At 37.3% G+C, this 22,608-nt stretch overlaps 1 protein-coding gene across 1 annotated transcript in view; it reads right to left on the reverse strand.

Annotated features, from left to right (window-relative positions):
- The window catches only part of LOC133652011 (RNA binding protein fox-1 homolog 3-like), a 1,102,970-nt gene that overhangs the window by 943,724 nt on the left and 136,638 nt on the right, over positions 1 to 22,608 (reverse strand). The window contains 1 exon segment of the mRNA XM_062050317.1: positions 10,246 to 10,583. The gene's annotated coding sequence lies outside the window, so the exon portion shown is untranslated.

Consider the following 22,608-nt stretch of genomic DNA (forward strand, 5'->3'; position numbering starts at 1 on the left):
GCTTTTATTTTGAAAAATATTATTTATGGGCGTGTGTCCGTGTGTAACCTGCGAGTGAAGGTGCACATGCAGCGACAAGTGATGCACGGTTTACACCCGAGACGCTAAAAAGAGAAAAGTTGATGAAGAATGGCGTGTTTCCAACAAGACATGGACTGCCATGCAACGTTCCTTCTAAGGTGCGTGCCTGCGCAATTGCGCACTGCTCAAGCGTCTGCTGCGCGCAGCAAATATATGCCGCGCACCAAATCAAATCCCATCTGAATTCTAAACAAAATAAACATATTTATTCTATGTAATTTTGCAATGCAACTTTGAGTGACAGTGACAACAAGCGGCCCTAACGGTGTTCGTCAACACCGTTCAATTGAACACCGTTCAATTATTGTAACGTCTATCGAGATGCTTCGAGGCCAGGAATTATATCGATCACTTTATTGAGCAAAACTGTTTATATTCGGCCATAACCACACCAAAAACATAAGTAAAACACTTCAATCTCGAAAAACTAGTCATTTTCTGCCGTACAAACCAGGCCAAAACCAACTTGTCATCTGTCACCAACACGCATAGCACTAAACCACTGGTGCGTTTATGGCCACACAAAAAGTCGGACAACTCAAACACCACACAAAGTTACACTATGACTCCTCAGTCATACGTGTGCTTATTTTACTGTCATTTATTATTAATGTTAATTTATTTATATTAGTCATGGAATGCTGTTACACACACTATGTTGAAGTATTACTATTATTATTAATTATTATTATAATTATTATTATTATTATTATTTATTTTACGGTATATATCAAAAATAATATTGAGCAAAATTTAATTGAAATATTGTCGATGTGGCCCTCAAGCAGTGCTCGGGTTGCTCATGCGGCCCCCGGTAAAAATTAATTGCCCACCCCTGACGTAGGGTCAAGAAAAAACACGGAGGCTATTTCATCTCTACAAGCCTGTTTTGCAGGTTTCCCTGTTCTTCAGGGGAATTTGAGCTGAACAGCAGGGAAACCTGCGAAACAGGCTTTTAGGGATGAAATAGCCTCTGTGTTTTTTCCTGACCTAATGTATATTTCGCTCTATCCCGGTATTGAGCACTTTATAACGGATAAACCACAGTAACCTCGACTATACATAGAATGTATATACACATACAGTACATACTGTGGAGTGTCTCTATGGGGCCGGGCTGACCAGCGTCTTATCGGAGGTAAGAAGTGTGCCCAGGTTCAGCACTGCAGAGTGGTTGAGGGGCGGTACATACCTGCATTCCTCCTCAATCAGCTGGAGATGATGACTGCTGAGTCGATTCACCAATGGAGGACAACTGGGTTCTGATCAGCCTGGGCCATAAATGCAGCAGCTTGAACCTGGGCTCACTCTGCCTCTGCATGGGACGCCGTCGGGCGGTAAGATCCACACTCCACTTTCTCACAAACATAATGCTCCATGTATGTACTGTTTATACTAATTGATGCTTCGTCTGTTGTCAGGCAACCAAAGCTAATGTGATGAAATGCATGATGAAAAGTACCCCGACTGGGATGATGAGTTGACTACATGTATTTCCCCTCCCCCGTCCGTTTGTGTTAAATAAGCCCATTTTCTTGAAAACCGAAGCCTTCTCAGCTTCTTGGTGTTGGGCAGCGTCCACAATACTGATATATACATAGAACGTATATACACATACATGCATACATACATACATACGTACATACATACATACATACATACATGGTCGAGGTTATTGTGGTTTATCGTACCGTTATACTGTGCTCAATACCGGGGTAGAGCGGAATATACGTTAGGTCATAACGTCATAAAATAGCAGGTTTTCTCTGCTCCTCAGGGATTTCATTATAAAATCCCCTGAAGAGCAGGGAAACCTGTGAAACAGGCTTGTAGGGATGAAATAGCCTCTGTGTTTTTTCCTGAGCTAACGTATACATACATACATATATATATATATATATATATATATAAACTCTACCGTTCAAAAGTTTGGGGTCACCCAAACAATTTTGTGGAATAGCCTTCATTTCTAAGAACAAGAATAGACTGTCGAGTTTCAGATGAAAGTTCTCTTTTTCTGGCCATTTTGAGCGTTTAATTGACCCCACAAATGTGATGCTCCAGAAACTCAATCTGCTCAAAGGAAGGTCAGTTTTGTAGCTTCTGTAACGAGCTAAACTGTTTTCAGATGTGTGAACATGATTGCACAAGGGTTTTCTAATCATCAATTAGCCTTCTGAGCCAATGAGCAAACACATTGTACCATTAGAACACTGGAGTGATTGTTGCTGGAAATGGGCCTCTATACACCTATGTAGATATTGCACCAAAAACCAGACATTTGCAGCTAGAATAGTCATTTACCACATTAGCAATGTATAGAGTGTATTGCTTTAAAGTTAAGACTAGTTTAAAGTTATCTTCATTGAAAAGTACAGTGCTTTTCCTTGAAAAATAAGGACATTTCAATGTGACCCCAAACTTTTGAACGGTAGTGTATATATAAATACATATAAACATATTTATATACATAAACATGTATATATATTTATACATATACACATTTACACAAACATATACATATAATATAGACCTACATATACCTATTAAGTATACATACATATATACATATGTTTATACATTCATATATATATTAGGGCTGCAACTAACGATTAATTTGATAATCGATTAATCTGTTGATTATTACTCCGATTAATCGATTAATAATCGGATAAAAGAGACAAACTACATTTCTATCCTATCCAGTATTTTATTGGAAAAAAACAGCATACTGGCACCATACTTATTTTGATTATTTTTTCTCAGCTGTTTGTAAATGTTGCAGTTTATAAATAAAGGTTCATTAAAAAAAAAAAAAAAGTTTTACATTTAAAAAAATACAAATACCTCTGCGCATGCCCATAGCATAGATCCAACGAATCGATGACTAAATTAATCGGCAACTATTTTTATAATCGATTTTAATCGATTAGTTGTTTCAGCCCTAATATATAAATGATAAATGATAAATGGGTTATACTTGTATAGCGCTTTTCTACCTTCAAGGTACTCAAAGCGCTTTGACAGTATTTCCACATTCACCCATTCACACACACATTCACACACTGATGGCGGGAGCTGCCATGCAAGGCGTTAACCAGCAGCCATCAGGAGCAAGGGTGAAGTGTCTTGCCCAAGGACACAACGGACGTGACTAGGAAGGTAGAAGGTGGGAATTGAACCCCAGTAACCAGCAACACTCCGATTGCTGGCACAGCCACTCTACCAACTTCGCCACGCCGTCCCTAATATATATATATATATATATATATATATATATATATATATGTATATATATATATATATATATATATATATATATATATATATATATATATATATATATATATATATATATATATATATATATATTTATATATATGTATATATATATATATATATATATATATATATATATATATATATATATATACATATATATATATATATATATATATATATATATATATATATACATATATATATATATATATACATATATATATATATATATATATATATATATATATATATATATATATATATATATATATATATATATATATATATATACATATATATATATATATATATATATATACATATATATATATATATATATATATATATATATATATATATATATATATATATATATATATATATATATATATATATATATACATATACATGTACATATACACGTTAGGTCAGGAAAAAACACAGAGGCTATTTCATCCCTACAAGCCTGTTTTGCTGGGGAAATCCCCTAAAGAGTAGAGAAACCTGCAAAACAGGCTTGTAGGGATGAAATAGCCTCTGGGTTTTTTCCTGACCTTTTTCCCGCTCTACCCCAGTATTGAGCACTGTATAACGGATAAACCACAGAAACTTCGACTATGTATAAATATAGCAATCATCTTCTCGTAGCTAGCATCATTTGGAGGCAAAAGAAGGCCCATGAGGGTTTTCTTGGTATTAATTGAGTCAGCACGGACTGACGAGGATAACGCCTTCAAATATGATGTGAAGCCGACACCAAAGTTGACCTTGTCGGAGGCCGAGCTCATGGCCGGAACACGGCGCTGTAATTGAGCCTTCGGGGACGGCGTCGAGGGTCCCGGCCTCGCCTTGTAAGGTTCTGTATTGATGATCGGCGCCGGTTACCCGCCGCCTGATCAATAGGGCAGCACGCGAGCGCGGGCTCGAACTAACTCGCCTCTGCGCTGACACGACTTCCAGTGCCGTTGATGTGTGCGCGTCAACAAAGACTATCGACTTTTCTACGACGACAACGTGTGAGGAAGCAGATGTCAACAACACCACAAAAACTAACAGTTTGCTTTGTCAATCCAGGAGGTTCTAGAAGATCTTAAAGAATAATAATAATCACATTCATATAGCTAAAAATACCTTTTGGCAAAGAACCTATGTACCATTGCATTAAATTCATTGTTTGTATTTTATCATTCACATTTACATAACAGCATGTTATGCCTCATCTATTCTGAGAATGCACGTGGAGGAGCAGGGGTCAAGCAATGTGGACGATATAAATGACAAGACGAATAAAGTATCTTTTAAGTTATTAATAATTCATGTTGATGGCACATTTTATCATATTAACATTCATACTCCAAACATTCATTCACATTCATACACCAAACATTCATTTATTCATTCATACACCAAATATTCATGCATTCATACAACAAACATTCATTCACATTCATACACCAAACATTTAATATGTCTACACCGAATATTCATTATAATGCATACGTCAAATATTAATTCACATTCATGCATCAAACATTCATTCATTAATCCACCAACCATTCATTCATTCATTCATTCATTCATTTATACACCAAACATTAATTCATCCATACACCAAACGTTCATTCATCCATGCACCAAATATTCATTCATTCATACACCAAACATTCATTCACAATTTTTATACCATAAACATTAATTTATCATACAACACATGTTCATTCATTCATACACCAAACATTCATTAATTCATACACCAAACATTCATTCACATTAATACACCAAAAAAATATTAATCCATAAACCAAATATTTATTAATTCACAAAACAAACATTCATTCACATTCATACACCAAACATTCATTTGCACAGGAAAAAAAAAAAATTCATACACCAAACATTTATACACCAAACATTCATTAAAATTCCTACAGATTCATACACCAAACATTCATTCATTCCTACACATTTATACACCAAACATTAATTCATTCATACACTAAACATTCATACGTTCATACACCAAATATTCATTCACATACACCAAACATACATCCATACACCAAATATTCATTCACTGATAAACCAAACATTCAGTTATCCATACACCAAATATTAATTCATTCATACACTAAACATTCTTTTATACAGCAAACATTAATTCACTTTCATACACCAAAAAAATATTCAAATTCATACACAAAATAACAATTCATGCATTCTTACAGCAACAAATCATTCATTCATACATTAAACTTCTATACATTCATACACCAAATATTCATGCATTCAAACACCAAACATTCATTAACTCACACACCATTCATTCATTTATTTATACACTAAAAAATATTCACATTCATACAACAAACATGTATTTATTCATATTTATACACCAAACATTCATTAATTAATTTGGACACCAAAACTCAAATTTTTTCACACACCAAACAATCCTATTTTCATACACCAAACAAAATATTAATTTATTCACCAAACATTACAATATTCATACATCAAACACAATATTCATTCATACATCAAACATTCATTAGGGTTCATACACCAAACATTCATTCATTCAATCACACACACCAAACATTCATTCACAATAACACACCAAACATTCATTCATATTCCTACACCAAACATTCATTCATACATCAAACCATCATTCATTCATACACCAAACATTAATTCATTCACACACCAACCATTAGTTCACACACAAAACATTCATTCATTCACACACAAAAGATTCATTCACATTCATGAACCAAACATTAATTCGTTAATACACCAAACATTCATTCATATTCATACACCAAGCATTCATTGACATGCATACACCAAACATTTATTTTTATTCATACACCAACAATGTATTCATTCATTCATTCATTCATTTATTCACATTCATACATTGAGCATCCATTTACATTCCTACACCAAACATTCATTCACATCCATACACCAAACATTCATTCACATCCATGCACCAAACATTTATTCATTCATACACCAAACATCAATTCACATTCAGGCACCAAACATTCATTCATCCATACACCAAACATTCATTCATATTCATACACCAAACATTCATTCATATTCATACACCAAATATCAATTCACATTCAGACACCAAAACATTCACTCACATTCATACACCAAACTTTTATTCATTCATACACCAAACATCAATTCACATTCAGACACCAAACATTCATTCATCCATACACCAAACATTCATTCATATTCATACACCAAACATTCATTCATACAGCCCTTTGAGACACTTGTGATTTAGGGCTATATAAATAAACATTGATTGATTGATTGATATTCATACACCAAATATCAATTCACATTCAGACACCAAACATTCACTCACATTCTTACACCAAACTTTCATTCATCCATACATCAAACATTTAATCATCCACACACCAAACATTTATTCATTTTCATACAGCAGAAAAATAGTTCATTTATACACCAAACAGTCCTACATTCATGCACCAAACAATCATTAATTCACACACCAAACATTCATTCACATTCATACACCAATCATTAATTCATTCATACACCAAACATTCATTCACAGTCATACACCAATTATTCATCCACATTCATACACCACCCATTCAGTCATCCATTCATGCACCAAACATTCATCAATTTACACACCAGTCATCTATTAATTTATACACTAAACATTAATTCACATGTATACACCAACTATTCATTAATTCATACACCAAACATTCATTTATTCACACACCAATCACTTATGCATTGTACACTAAACATTTAGTCATATGCCAACCATTCATTCATTCATTCATACTCCAACCATTCATTCATTCATAAACCAAACATTGGTTGATTCATACACCAAACATTCATACACCAAACATTCATTGATTCAGACTCCAATAATTTATTAATGTATACACTAAACATGTATTCATACACCAACCATTCATTTAATCATTCATTCATACACCAAACATGAATTAATCCATACACAAAACATGCATTAATATTCATACACCAAACATTTAATCATCCACACCCCAAACATTCATTCATTTTCATAAAGCAAAAACATGGTTCATTCATACACCAAACAGTCCTACATTCATACACCAAACAATCATTGATTCACACACCAAACATTCATTCACATTCATACACCAATCATTAATTTATTCACACACCAAACCTTCATTCACATTCATACACTAATTATTCATCCACATTCATACACCACCCATTCATGCATCAATTCATACACCACACATTCAATAATTTACACACCTGTCATCTATTCATTTATACACTAAACATTCATTCACATTTATAGGCTAACTATTCATTCATTCATGCACCAAACATTCATTGATTCACACACCAACCATTTATTCATTGTACACTAAACATTTATTCATACGCCAACCATCCATTCATTCATTCATTCATACACCAACCATTCATTCATTTATAAACCAAACATTTGTTGATTCATACACCAAAAATTCATTCATTCATACACCAAACATTAATTGATTCAGACGCCAATCATTTATTAATCTATACACTAAACATGTATTAATACATCACCCATTCATTCATCCATTCATCCACCAAACATTCATTAATTTACACACCAGACATCCATTCATATTTGTAGACCAATTATTCATTCATTCATACACCAATCATTAATTCATTCATGAACCAAACTTTTGTTGATTCATACACCAAACATTCATTGATGCAGACTCCAATCATTTACTAATCTATACACTAAACATGTATTCATACACTAACCATTCATTCATTCATTAATTCATTCATACACCAAACAGTCATTCATCCATACACCAAACATCCATTAATATTCATACACCAAACATTTAATCATCCCACCCCAAGCAATCATTCATTTTCATAAGGCAAAACAATGGTTCACTCATACACCACACAGTCCTACATTCATACACCACCCATTCATTCATTCATTAATCCACCAAACATTCATTAATTTACACACCAGTCATTCATTCATTTATACACTAAACATTGATTCACATTTATAAAACAACTATTAATTCATTTATACACCAAACATTCATTGATTCACACACCAATCATTTATTTATTGTACACTAAACATTTATTCATACGCCAACCATCCATTCATTCATTCATACACCAACCAACCATTCATTCATAAACCAAACATGTTGATTCATACACCAAACATTAATCCATTCATACACTAGACATTCATTGATTCAGATGCCAATCATTTATTAATCATACACTAAACATGTATTCATACACCATCCATTCATTCATCCATGCATACACCAAACATTCATTAATTTACACACCAGACATCCATTCACATTTGTACAACTATTCATTCATTCATACACCAAACATGAATTGATTCACACACCAATCATTTATTCATTGTACACTAAGCAATTCTTCATACGCCAACCATTCATTCATTCATTCATACACCAACCATTCATTCATTCATAAGCCAAACATTTCTTGATTCATACACCAAACATTCATTGATTCAGACGGCAATCATTTATTATCTATACACTAAACATTTATTCATACACCAACCATTCATTCATTAATTCATTCATACACCAAACATGTACAATGTCATGCATATTTTAGCTTTAAAATCAGTCAAGTGTTTTTGGGCTGAAGGATGAGAGGGTTACTCGGGTCCAATCTGAGATCTACAGTATACTTTGGATTAAAAAAAGGACCACTGTAAAAAGACTTAACAGTGGAAATAGTTCAAATAGGAGAAAAATGGAGAACGGTTTACAGAGAATAAAAAGCCCACAAAGGTGGACTTTAGGAAACATGACTAATTGCCAGGTGGCAACAGGTGTGTCTCAACACTTGGAAGGAAGGAAGTAGGAAGAAAGCAGTAAAGAAATATTATGTAAAATACAAAACCAAACAAAAAAAGACAGAAACGGAACAAAACGTAGAAATCATATGGTTGTACTTTTTTTAATTGAGTTTAGTGATTATTGATTAGACATTTTAGCGAAAAAAGTAGTAACCATGGTGAGATCCCAAACTTCCAGTAGACGTGCTCGGGGTTTTTTTGAAGCTCAGGAATTTGCATGCACATTGCGCGGCCCATTAATCGTGTTTTTCCAATATTTTTATGATCAGGAGAAGCCCAAATCGAAAACGAGATTTAAAAGTCCATTAATTGTCCGGCCCTAAGACACATACACATTCACATAGACATACACATACACATACATATACACGTACACACACGCGCGTGTGTGTGTGTGTGTGTGTGTGTCTAATGTTAACATTGCACTGAAGACTTTCAGTTTGACAATCAAAGACAAAAAAATTATCTAAATGAAACAAACAGTTGAGCTCATCATGAAAAGACAATGTTTGTTTTGTCAAGTGTGGAGCCACCTACACACACACACACACACACACACACACACACACACACACACACACACACACACACACACACACACACACACACACACATGCTCATACTTGACAGTAGGACGTCAACATGAGCAGGAACTGACCAGAAAAAAGTAAATAAAACCCTTAGACAAGAAAGTAGAGATGAGGGGACACAGCCCAGACACACAGCCTTTTTCTCAGCTACTTTGAAACTACAATATTCTTCACTCGTTTGATTGTTGGCTCTGTGTGTGTGTGTGTGTGTGTGTGTGTGTGTGTGTGTGTGTGTGTGTGTGTGTGTGTGTGTGTGTGTGTGTGTGTGTGTGTGTGTGTGTGTGTGTGTGTGTGTGTGTGTGTGTGTGAAGTGTTAAAAAGAGCCGCTGTACTCACAGTTGATGCTGTGGGCTCCCTGTGGAGTGTCGCCTGTCACACTTCTATCCTCTCAACGTCGCTCCCCAGCTACAAGTTCTCCTAGGACCAGAAGGTGTGAGGAGGAGGATGAGGATGAGGATGAGGATGCTGTGGTGGAACGCGGAGGAACGAGCCAGTCGGGATGGAAGAAAGAGAGAGAGCTGAGGAAGGGGGCAGGGGCGAGCGGCGGCCTGTGATTGGTCAGTCAGTCGGTCCTGGGGAGGGAGGGTCAGTCTTGGCGGAGTTATGTTTTCTTCGCAGTCGGAATGACGAGCACCACATGCCTGAAGAGTCCCATGGATTCCACCGCTCGCTCGCTACGAGAGAGAGAGAGCGAGAGAGAGAGAGTTAGAGAGAGAGAGAGTGTGTGTGAGTGAGTCAGTGAGAGAGAGAAAGAGAGAGAGAGTTAGTGTGTGAGTCAGTCACTGAGTGAGAAAGAGACAGAGTGAGTGAGTGAGTGAGTGAGTGAGTGAGTGAGTGAGTGAGTGAGTGAGTGAGTGAGTGAGTGAGTGAGTGAGTGAAAAAGTGAGTGTGTTTTTGTTTAAGTGAGTGATTGTGTGAGTGAATGAGTGATTGAGAGCGAGATAGAGGGAGAAAATGTGAGTGAGTGAGTGAGTGAGTGAGTCAGTGAGAGAGAAAAAGAGAGTGAGTGAGTGAGTGAGTGAGTGAGTGAGTGAGTGAGTGAGTGAGTGAGTGAGTGAGTGAGTGAGTGAGCGAAAGAGAAAATTAGTGTTTGAGTGAAAGAGAGAGAGAGTGAGTGAATGAAAAAGAAAGAAAGAGTAATTTAATGTTTGAGTGAAAGAGAGCGAGCGTTTGAGCGAATGGGAGAGAGAAAGAAAGAGAGAGTGTGTGAGTGAGAGCGGGAGAGAGGAAGACAATGTGAGTGAGTGAGTGAGTGAGTGAGTGAGTGAGTGAGTGAATGGGAGAGAGAAGGAGAGAGAGAGTGTGTGTGAGGGAAAGAGAAAGAGTAACTTAGTGCTTGAGTGAAAGAGCGAGGGAGTGAATGAATGAAAAAGAAAGAATGAGTAATTTAATGTTTGAGTGAAAGAGAGCGAGCGTGTGAGCGAGTGAGTGAATGGGAGAGAGAACGAGAGAGAGAGTGTGTGTGAGTGAAAGAGAAGGAGTAACTTAGTGCTTGAGTGAAAGAGCGAGGGAGTGAATGAATGAAAAAGAAAGAAAGAGTAATTTAATGTTTGAGTGAAAGAGAGCGAGCGTGTGAGCGAGTGAGTGAATGGGAGAGAGAACGAGAGAGAGAGTGTGTGTGAGTGAAAGAGAAAGAGTAACTTAGTGCTTGAGTGAAAGAGTGAGAGAGTGAATGCATGAAAAAGAAAGAAAGAGTAATTTAATGTTTGAGTGAAAGAGAGCGAGCGTGTGAGCGAGTGAGTGAATGGGAGAGAGAAAGAGAGAGAGAGTGTGTGTGTGAGTGAGAGCGAGAGGGAGGGAGACAATGTGAGTGAGTGAGTGAATGGGACAGAGAACGAGAGAGAGAGTGTGTGTGAGTGAAAGAGAAAGAGTAACTTAGTGTTTGAGTGAAAGAGCGAGAGAGTGAATGAATGAAAAAGAAAGAATGAGTAATTTAATGTTTGAGTGAAAGAGAGCGAGCGTGTGAGCGAGGGAGTGAATGGGAGAGAGAACGAGAGAGAGAGAGTGTGTGTGAGTGAAAGAGAAAGAGTAACTTAGTGCTTGAGTGAAACAGCGAGACAATGAATGAATGAAAAAGAAAGAAAGAGTAATTTAATGTTTGAGTGAAAGAGAGCGAGCGTGTGAGCGAGTGAGTGAATGGGAGAGAGAAAGAAAGAGAGTGTGTGTGTGTGAGAGAGCGAGAGAGAGAGGAAAAGAATGAGAGTGAGTGAGTGAGTGAGTGAGTGAGTGAGTGAGTGAGTGAGTGAGTGAGTGAGTGAGTGAGTGAGTGAGTGAGTGAGTGAGTGAGTGAGTGTGTTTGAGTGATTGTGTGAGTGAATGAGTGAGTGAAAGGGAGGGAGAGGGAGAGAATGTGAGTGAGTGAGTTAGTGAGAGAGAGTGAGAGAGAGTAAGTGAGTGAAAGAGAAAGAAATAATAATTTAGTGTTTGAGTGAAAGAGACAGAGAGAGAGAGAGAGAGAGAGAGAGAGAGAGAGAGAGAGAGAATGAAAAATAAAGAGAAATTTAATATTTGAGTGAAAGTGAGAGAGTGTGTGATTGAGTGTGTGTGTGTGAGTGAGTAAAAGAGAAAGAGAGAAAGAATGAGCTAGTGTGTGAGTGAAAGAGAGAGTGTGTGAGTGAGTAAATGAGAGTGAGAGTGAAAGGAGAGAGACTGAGTGAGTGAGTGAGTGAGTGAGTGAGTGAGTGAGTGAGTGAGTGAGTGAGTGAGTGAGTGAGTGAGTGAGTGAGTGAGTGAGTGAGTGAGTGAGCGAGTGTCCATGCTCTAAATTAGTCTGATTTCTCAAATAGTTGGGTGTAAATAAGCCTCCTACAGCCCATGGAAACACTTTAATCAGATCCTGTTCGGTTTTTGCAAAGTCAGACTAACATCTGGATTATGTGATTGGAAACCAGATCTCTGGAGAGCACGTCTGCGGGAGAGCAGTCAGAGACAGAGTGGTGGAACTTTCACGTGAGTTCCTAAAACATTTTATTTTCACCTGTTTTCTGCTCTTTTGTCACAGATGTTCTTTTAACCGTCTATTTTGGTGAATAATCATGACGCTTATCGCTTTGTGACGACCTTCTGGTGGGACGAATTTGACCTGAGGACACATCGCGTGTACAAAACCCAAAACCAGTGAAGTTGGCATGCTGTGTAAATGGTAAATTAAAACAGAATACAATGATTTGCAAATCCTTTTCAACCTATATTCAATTGAATAGACTGCAAAGACAAGATACTTAACGTTTGAACTGGAAAACTTTGTTATTTTTAGCAAATATTAGCTCATTTGGAATTTGATGCCTGCAACATGTTTCAAAAAAGCTGGCACAAGTGGCAAAAAAGACTGAGAAAGTTGAGGAATGCTCATCAAACACTTATTTGGAACATCCCACAGGTGAACAGGCTAATTGTGAACAGGTGGGTGCCAATCAGCTTCCATGAAATGCTCAGTCATTCACAAACAAGGATGGGGCGAGGGTCACCACTTTGTGAACAAATGTGTGAGCAAATTGTTGAACAGTTTAAGAACAACATTTCTCAACCAGCTATTGCAAGGCATTTAAGGATTTCACCATCTACGGTCTGTAATATCATCAAAAGGTTCAGAGAATCTGGAGAAATCACTGCACGTAAGCGATGATATTACGGACCTTCGATCCCTCAGGCGGTACTGCATCAAAAAGCAACATCAGTGTGTAAAGGATATCACCACATGGGCTCAGGAACACTTCAGAAAACCACTGTCAGTAACTACAGGTTGCCGCTACATCTGTAAGTGCAAGTAAACTCTACTACGCAAAACGAAAGCCATTTATCAACAACACCCAGAAACGCCGCCGGCTTCGCTGGGCGCGAGCTCATCTGAAATGGACTGATACAAAGTGGAAAAGTGGAAAAGTGTTCTGTGGTCTGATGAGTCCACATTTCAAATTGTTTTTGGAAACTCTGGATGTCGTGTACTCTGAAACAAAGAGGAAAAGAACCATCCGGATTGTTATAGGCGCAAAGTTCAGAAGCCAGCATCTGTGATGGTATGGGGGTGTATTTGTGCCCAAGACATGGGTAACTTACACATCTGTGAAGGCACCATTATTGCTGAAAGGTACATACAGGTTTTGGAGCAACATATGTTGCCATCCAAGCAACTTTAGCATGGACGCCCCTGCTTATTTCAGCAAGACAATGCCAAGCCAACGTGTTACAACAGTAAAAGAGTTTGGGTACTAGACTGGCCTGCCTGTAGTCCAGACCTGTCTCCCATTGAAAATGTGTGGCGCAATATGAAGCCTAAAATACCACAACGGAGACCCCGAACTGTTGAACAACTTAAGCTGTACATCAAGCAAGAATGGGAAATAATTCCACCTGAGAACACCTGCAGTGTGAACGAGGCCAAAAAAGTCATGAAATTCCAAAACGCCTGTTGAACAAGAACTTGTCGCAGCCCTCTTTCCCCTCACGTGGGAGTCCAGCCCGGTCACAAGCCACACACACACACACACACACACACACACACACACACACACACACACACACACACACACACACACACACACACACACACACACACACACGCACACACACACACACACACTGGCAGGAATCCCATCTCAGTCCTCCTCACTCCACCAAATTCAATTAAAAAGAGAAATTGGCAATTAGACAACTGTTATGATCCTGTAACAATGATCTCATCTGTAATTCATTGGCTCGTGTTCCCCCGGGGGGAGGGAAGCGTGGGGGGGTTGGGGGGGGGGGGGCGATGGGGGCCTGGGGCGCCACACAAGAAGTGCTGGGGGTCATGTGACACACGCCAAACACGACACCGTCACAAACAAGATTTCCTCCCTGATTGAATGAAATCAATTCCATTTGGTTAATGAAGTGGGAGTGGGTGAGGGGGCGGGACCTCACTTTGAAAAGGGGGAGGGGCAAGGGGTGTAGTGCTCCCCCGCACGTCTTTTGGCGCGCATAAATATCGCCGCCATCTTTGTTTTTTATTAACACGACGCTTGTCTTCAGCATCACAGCCGCACAAACACGCACGCCAAATGAGACTAACGAGCGACTAATTGACACACAGCGTCTTAGCAAATATGAACTCATCATCATCATCATCACATGGTGTTCAGTCTGAGGGTCCATGTCCTTCAGAGCAGACAGATCACCTGCAGTGACACACACACACACACACACACACACACACACACACACACACACACACACACACACACACACACACACACACACACACACACATGCACATATTCTCGTATTTGTTACCTTCTTGAGACCTCTGAAAAAAGCCTATCTCTGTAGGACCACCCTTTCTAGATATATAAAGATGTGCATTTACAACATTAATGATATATACATACTATGCAAATATTAAAAAAAACTTGTTGTGAAAAATTAGTTGGAATTTCACAAGAAAAAGGTCACAATTTTACAAGAAAAACTTAGAATGTTGGCAGTATTATAATAAAAGTCATAGTTTTACTCAACGCAAGTCAAAATGTTACAAGACAAACTGAACATTTGTGCAATATTGTGATAAAAGTTGGAATTTTACTCAATAACAGACGCAGTTTTACAAGAAAAGCTTTACACTTTGGCAATTTTATGAAAAGAGTTGTGATTTTACTCGACAAAAGTCTCAATTTTATGAGAAAGCTTAAAAATTTGGGCAATGTTATAATCCATCCATCCATCCATTTTCTACCGCTTGTGCCTTTTGGGGTGGCGGGGGGCGCTGGAGCCCATCTCAGCTGCAATGTTATAATAATAATTAGAATTTTACTTGGCAAAATTATGACAAAAGTCATAATTTTACTCCAAAAATGTCACAGTTTTACAAGAACAACAAAAAAATTGGGCAATATTTAGAAATGTCACCATTTTGCATTAAAAAGTCATAATTTTACATAAAAAAGTCATAATTTTACGAGAAAATATTGCAATATTACAGAAACAGAAATAATATGAGAAATCGTTCCCAATTTTATAAGAAAGAAGTCGACACATTGTGAGAAAAAGACTCCTTTTAGTTAATTAAATTTTTTATATTATTTTTTGTTTTGTAATTGGTTATTAATCTTCATTATTTACTTCAAGTTATTACAGTATGTCTCTATATACATATTTATTTATTTTTAAAAAAAAGTGTTTTAGCCAAAGGGAGCGCATTTCAATTTCTTACACACACTTGTTATTTCATATGTTGACCAGAGGGGGAGCACTTTTAAAACCGACACACAGTCAATTTGAAAAAACCCTCCTTTTTGGGACCACCCTCATTTTGATAGATTTCACCACCAGGTGTGCAAATGAGACATTCTCTATTAGATGCAATGGTTTTCTGTATTGGGACCACGATTTATGTCCTAACTTGTTCACACCTCCTCATATGGAAGGTACTTTCTTTGTTGATGTCTCAAGTAGGGTAGAAATACAACACACACACACACACACACACACACACACACACACACACACACACACACACACACACACACACACAGGCCAAGGTGTGATTGCTCTGCTTTGCTCGTTTAGCACTTAGCGGGCAGACATCCCCCGAGGACAGCCATCACTTCCTGTTACCACGGCAGGAGGACATGGTGCACAAGGAGGCGCTCCCACCATCGTCGCCGCGCGGGAATCAAGCGTGTGGCCGCGCACTATGAAGTGAAATTACGGCCAAAACTCCAGAATCACACCTTTTTTTTAAACTCACGCCCAACGATTCGCAAGTAAAAAAAAAAAATTGGTCAAAAAAATATATATATATATTTTCAAATAAAAACTTATAGGTTAACTTACTGGTTGAGCTTGTTTCCCCTGCATTCTGTCTGCCATTTTACTCCTCCCCTTGCTTCTTGTTAATTTTGGCGGACGGCACCATGTGCAAATAAATTCTGAGGGCTTTAAATTGACTCGGCAGTACCACCTGTCGTTGTAAAGTGACAAACTAAGATGCTCTGAGTGAAAATGTGTGGATCATACCGTTTTAGTTTGAAGGAAATTGTTTTTGCACCTACAAATTGTTTATTTAATTGCAGAAAAATTGTTTTTTTAATTGAAAAAAAATGTTTTCTTAGACCTACAAATTGTTTATTTAATTGCAGAAAAATTGTTTTTTTAATTGAAAAAAAATGTTTTCTTAGACTTGTGAATATTTTTTTTGATTGAGGAAGAAAAATGCAACTTTTTTTAATTGAAGAAAATTGTTTTTTTTACCTGAATATATATATGTGTTTTACTTACAAATTGTTTTTTAAATTGAAAAAGTAGTTTTTATAATGGCGAATCATTTTTTTACTTGCAGAAAAAAATTTTGACATGAAGAAAATAGTTTTTTTTTACTTGCAAATATTATTTTACTTGCAGAATTGTTCTTTTAATTGAATACATGTTTTTTTTTTTACTTGCAATCGTTTTTTTTTAATTGAAGAACATTGTTCTTTTACTTGCGAATCAAATTTTTGATTACGGAAAAATACATATATTTTTTTTTACTTTCAAATAGTTTTTTTAATTGAAAAAATTGTGTTTGTTTTTTTTACTTGTGAATTGTTTTTGTTTGAAAAATGGTTTTATTTTACTTGAAGAATATTGTTTCTTTTAATTGGAAAAAGTATTTTTTATAAGGGCGTTTTATTTTTTTTACTTGCAAAAAACTTTTTTTTACTTACAAATCATTTTTTTAATTGAAATTTTTTGTTTTGTTTTTAACTTGCGAATCCTTTATTTGTTTGAAGAAAATGTTTTTGTTTTCTTTGTAAAAATTGTTGTTTTGCCCGAAAGGGACAAGCGGTAGAAAATGGATGGAAGGATGGAATTGGAAAAGTTTTTTTTATAATGGCGAATTACACAGCAACACAGTATCAGTGCAGTGTCAACACAGCTACTAATTTTGCCACACGCTCACTGAACTAGTTATTAATTCACTATCAAATCCATGCGAGCAGTCAGCTTTTCTACTGCCCGACATTGAGGTTTTGAAAAGAAAATTATATTTATCCAGCGATCAAACGTCCATACAAGACACAAAATTTACAATCAACCGAAAATTGGGCACATTGAAATAACGACTACTTAGCTTGTGCACAATGTCATCAGGATGGCAGCCATCTTAAAATAGTGTTTTTATGAACTGCTTCTCCTCTCCATCTCCAGAAGAGTGCAGGCAAATTAGCGCAGCTTCCCTCTTCCCTCTTCCCTCCTCGCCCTCACCCTCCTCCCTACACGTCTCGCTCCTTCCAAGTTCCCGTCAGTCCTGGCGTGTCTCTGCCGGGTGAAGAATAAGAAGAAAGTGTTTTTTCTTTTTTACCATAAGCCTTTTTTCTTCACATAAATGATTTGTACAATGACTTCCATGTGAGCGTCGAGGGGCTTGAAAGCCGCCTAGTGGGCCATCAGGTGTGATTTTCCACTTCAAATGTTGTTGTTTTTTTTATTTTTTAAGAGGGAATGGTCTGAAATTGGATGGCATGGCAGCTGGCGGCTCCTGTGAAGCAGCCTGAGGCAACACTCCACTCGCATGGCGCTAAACTTCTTTGCTGCAGGAGCCCAAAAGTGAACAAGATGGTGCCACTCGGCCCCACAAGCACCTCCACAGATGTAATTCCGGCAATTAGAAGCCACAGAAGGCAGTGAGGGGTAAATGAGGCCTCGGTGAGTGCATGGCACACTCACTACCTGTATCGACACCGCACAGATACTGCGTTGGTGTTTCGTAATGGCGCCATCTGATGGATAATACAAGTCATTACTTTTGACCTGCAAATATAATTGTTTAGGAGTTTGCGCAGAAGGAATGTGAAATGAGCAGCTCTGGTCAATGAGCCGAGTAAGCATGATATTTCAAGGTTTCTTTAATTGATTGATTGATTGATTGATTGAGACTTTTATTAGTAGGTTGCACAGTGAAGTACATATTCCGTACAATTGACCACTAAATGGTAACACCCGAATAAGTTTTTCAACTTGTTTAAGTCGGGGTCCACTTAAATTGATTCATGATACAGATATATACTATCATATATACTATCATCATAATACAGTCATCACACAAGATAATCACATTGAATTATTTACATTATTTACAATCAGGGGTGTGGAGGGGGGGGTGGGGGGGGGGGATGGGGGGGGGTATGGACATCAAGTAGTGGACATAGAGAGAGAGAGAGAGAGAGAGAGAGAGATCAGAAGGCATAAGAAAAAGAAAAAGTATCTGCATTTGATTGTTTACATTTGATTATTAGCAATCCGGGGAGGGTATAGTATGTGAATGTAAAACAGTTGTGCAGACGTTTGGAATTTGGCGTCAATGCAGAATAAAACAAGCATTAAAAAAACTTTAAAAAACACACAAATAATCACCAGTCTGGAGGCACACAGTAGAACAATAAAATATATCACCTTATGAACCAATTCAATCATTGTGATAAAAGTGCTATGGTATATATTTTTTTTCCTTTTTCTTCATTCTATTCAGGTCAGAGGTGTACAAAGCGACGCCCAGGGGCCATTTGTGGCCCGTAGCTATGTTTTTTAGCAGTTAGCATTCTAATATTAGCATGTTACCTATACACCTTAGCATCAACAATAGTGTTACTTGATGAATGCTATCTGTTAGCATGCTATAGTGTCATATTTTGGTACTTGATGTATGCCAACGTTTTATTTTTTATTAGTTGACGCACGCAACAGTTGGCATTTTAGCGTGCTAGTTTTTTAATCTAATTTTGCAGGTATACACCCCAGGATCAAAAATGTTGTTACTTGATGAATGGTACACCTGTTAGCATGCTAACGCTAGTAGGCTAGCTTTTTTTTCTTTTCGCAAATTTGACAGGTATATACCAGTGTTATAATTTGGTACTTGATGTATGCTAATGTTTGCATGCTAGCATGTTTAACACATTTTTTAGGTATACATCGCAGAGTAATATTTTATTACTTGACGCATGCTACAGTTGGCATTTTACCATGCAATTTTTTTTTAGCTAATTTTCCAGGTATACACCCCGGAATCAAAAATTGTATTTGATGAATGCTAACTGTTAGCATGCTAACGCTAGTAGGCTAGCTGTTTTTACAAATGTTATAGGTATACACCAGTGTCATAATTTGGTACTTGATGTATGCTAATGTTTGCATGCTAGCATGTTTAACACATTTTTCAGGTATACATCGCAGACTAACACATTTTATTACTTGACGCACATTACAGTTTGCATTTTAGCATGCTAGTTTTTTTTTAAAATCTAATTTTCCAGGTATACGCCCCAGTTGTTACTTGATCAATGCTACCTGTTAGCATGCTAACGCTAGTAGGCTAGCTTTTTAAGCAAATTTTATAGATATACACAAGTGTCGTATTTTGGTATTTGATGTATGCTAACGTTTGCATGCTAGTATATTTAACACATTTATCAGGTATACATTGCAGAGTAACATTTTATTACTTGACGCACGTTACAGTTGCCGTTTTAGTATGCTAGTTTTTTTAATCTAATTTTGCAGGTATACACCCCAAGATCAAAAATGTTATTAAATGATAAAGGCTACCTGTTAGCATGCTAACGCAATTAGGCTAGCTTTTTTTTCTGCAAATTTTATAGGTTGTACACCAGTGTCATAATTTGGTACTTGACGTATGCTATTGTTTGCATTCTGGCATGTTTAACACATTTTTCAGGTATACATCGCAGAGTAACATACAGTATTTTATTACTTGACAAACATTATAGTTGGCATTTTAGCATGCTAGTTTGTTTGTTTTTTCATCTAATTTTTCAGGTATACACCCCAGGATAAAAAATTGTATTTGATGAATGCTACCTGTTAGCTTTTTTTGTGTGTGTGTGCAAATTTTACAGTTATACACCAGTGTCATAATTTGGTACTTGATGTATGCTAATGTTTGCATGTTAGCATGTTTAACACATTTTTCAAGTATACATCGCAGAGTAACATATTTTATTACTTGACGCATACGACAGTTGGCATTTTGCCATGCAATTGTTTTTAGCTAAATTTGCAACTCAGCATCAAAAATGTTGTTACTTGATGAATGCTATCTGTTAGCATGCTAACGCTAGTAAGCTAGCTTTTTAACAAATTTTATAGATATACACAAGTGTCATATTTTGGTATTCGATGCATGCTAATGTTTACATGCTAGCATGTTTAACACATTTTTCAGGTAAACATCACAGAGTAACATTTTATTACTTTACGCACGCTACAGTTGGCATTTTAGCATACTAGTTTTTTTTTTATTTACTTTTCCAGGTATACACCCAAGTATCAAAAATGTTGTCACTTGATAAATGCTACCTGTTAGCATGCTAACGCTAGTAGGCTAGCTTTTTATCAAAATTTTAAGATATACACAAGTGTCATATTTTGGTATTTATTGTATGCTAACCTTTGCATGCTAGCATGTTTAACACATTTTTCAGGTATACAGAGTAATATATTTTAGTACCTGACGCATGCTACAGTTGGCATTTTAGCAGGCTAGTTTTTTTTTTAGCTAATTTACCAGGTATACACCTCAATGTCATATATTTTGGCATTTTAATTAAACTAACTGTTGTTAGCATTGTGCTGTTCACATGCTAGCTTTATTAGCTCATTTTGCTCATAATTTGTTGGTTACTGGACGCTATCTGGACAGCCTGCTAACCATTAACAATTTAGTTTGGCTTTGGCTCTTCAGCATTCACACGATATTTCCACCGAAATCGCATTTTCTAGTTCTTTGAACTGGTTTTGGAGGTAACACAACCAAAATGTTGGATATGTCATGCTTATTTCTTAAAGTGACACGCACGGAAGGACACGGTATCACTGCTCGTGTTGCATAATGCATGCTTCCGTATCATTGGACCATCTCTAATGGAAGGTGATCAAGCAGGTTATGTTTATTTATTCCTGAGGTTATTCTTCTGCAACAAAATGTAAATGTGGATGGGGGAGGGGGGATGGTGGGGGTTGTCTAATGCTGGCCTTGGGACATGTGACCCGTCATGTGACCGGAGGAAGCGTCCCCTGTAATAATTCATCGCCGACGTTTTTGTCCTCCTCCTCGTATAATGACACGCCCCCTCGCTCCCTCGCCGCGTGCATTTAGAAATGAAGGCTTCCTGTTTGCCCTTTAAAACGCCGCACGCTGTTCAGAAGCCATCCTACAAGCCGCCGGAGCAAAAGTGCACGCGTAATTGGAGGAGCGAATATGGCCGTCATGCTCCGTCTTTCCGGATTGCCCTGTTGCACCGTTTTACTTGTTTGTGTTGTTTTCTCAACCTTTTGGACACTTTGGACTTGATTTAGTTTTATTGTCAACATTTTTTTTCCTTTGCTTTGTTGCGTGCGTGTTGTACTTTGACACAAATGTGGGGAGTTTTGTTTCAAATCTTCAAGTCAACCACATATGCGGTCCTCTCCAAGGTTTCTCATAGTCATTCACATCGACGTCCCATTGGGGTTGTGAGTTTTTCCTTGCCCTTATGTGGGCTCTGGTTCATTGATTGAACTGCTCGTCATTTCTAAGGTGTTTCACACAGAACCGAGGCAAAAGCTTGTTATTTCTAAGGCGTTCCAAGCAGAACCAATGCAACTGCTTTTCATTTCTGAGGTGTTTCACATGGAACCAAGGCCAAAGCTCGTTATTTCTAAGGCGTTCCAAGCAGAACCAAGGCC

This window comes from Entelurus aequoreus, linkage group LG06 (genome assembly GCF_033978785.1).
Source record: "Entelurus aequoreus isolate RoL-2023_Sb linkage group LG06, RoL_Eaeq_v1.1, whole genome shotgun sequence".
In the NCBI taxonomy this organism is placed as follows: domain Eukaryota; kingdom Metazoa; phylum Chordata; class Actinopteri; order Syngnathiformes; family Syngnathidae; genus Entelurus; species Entelurus aequoreus.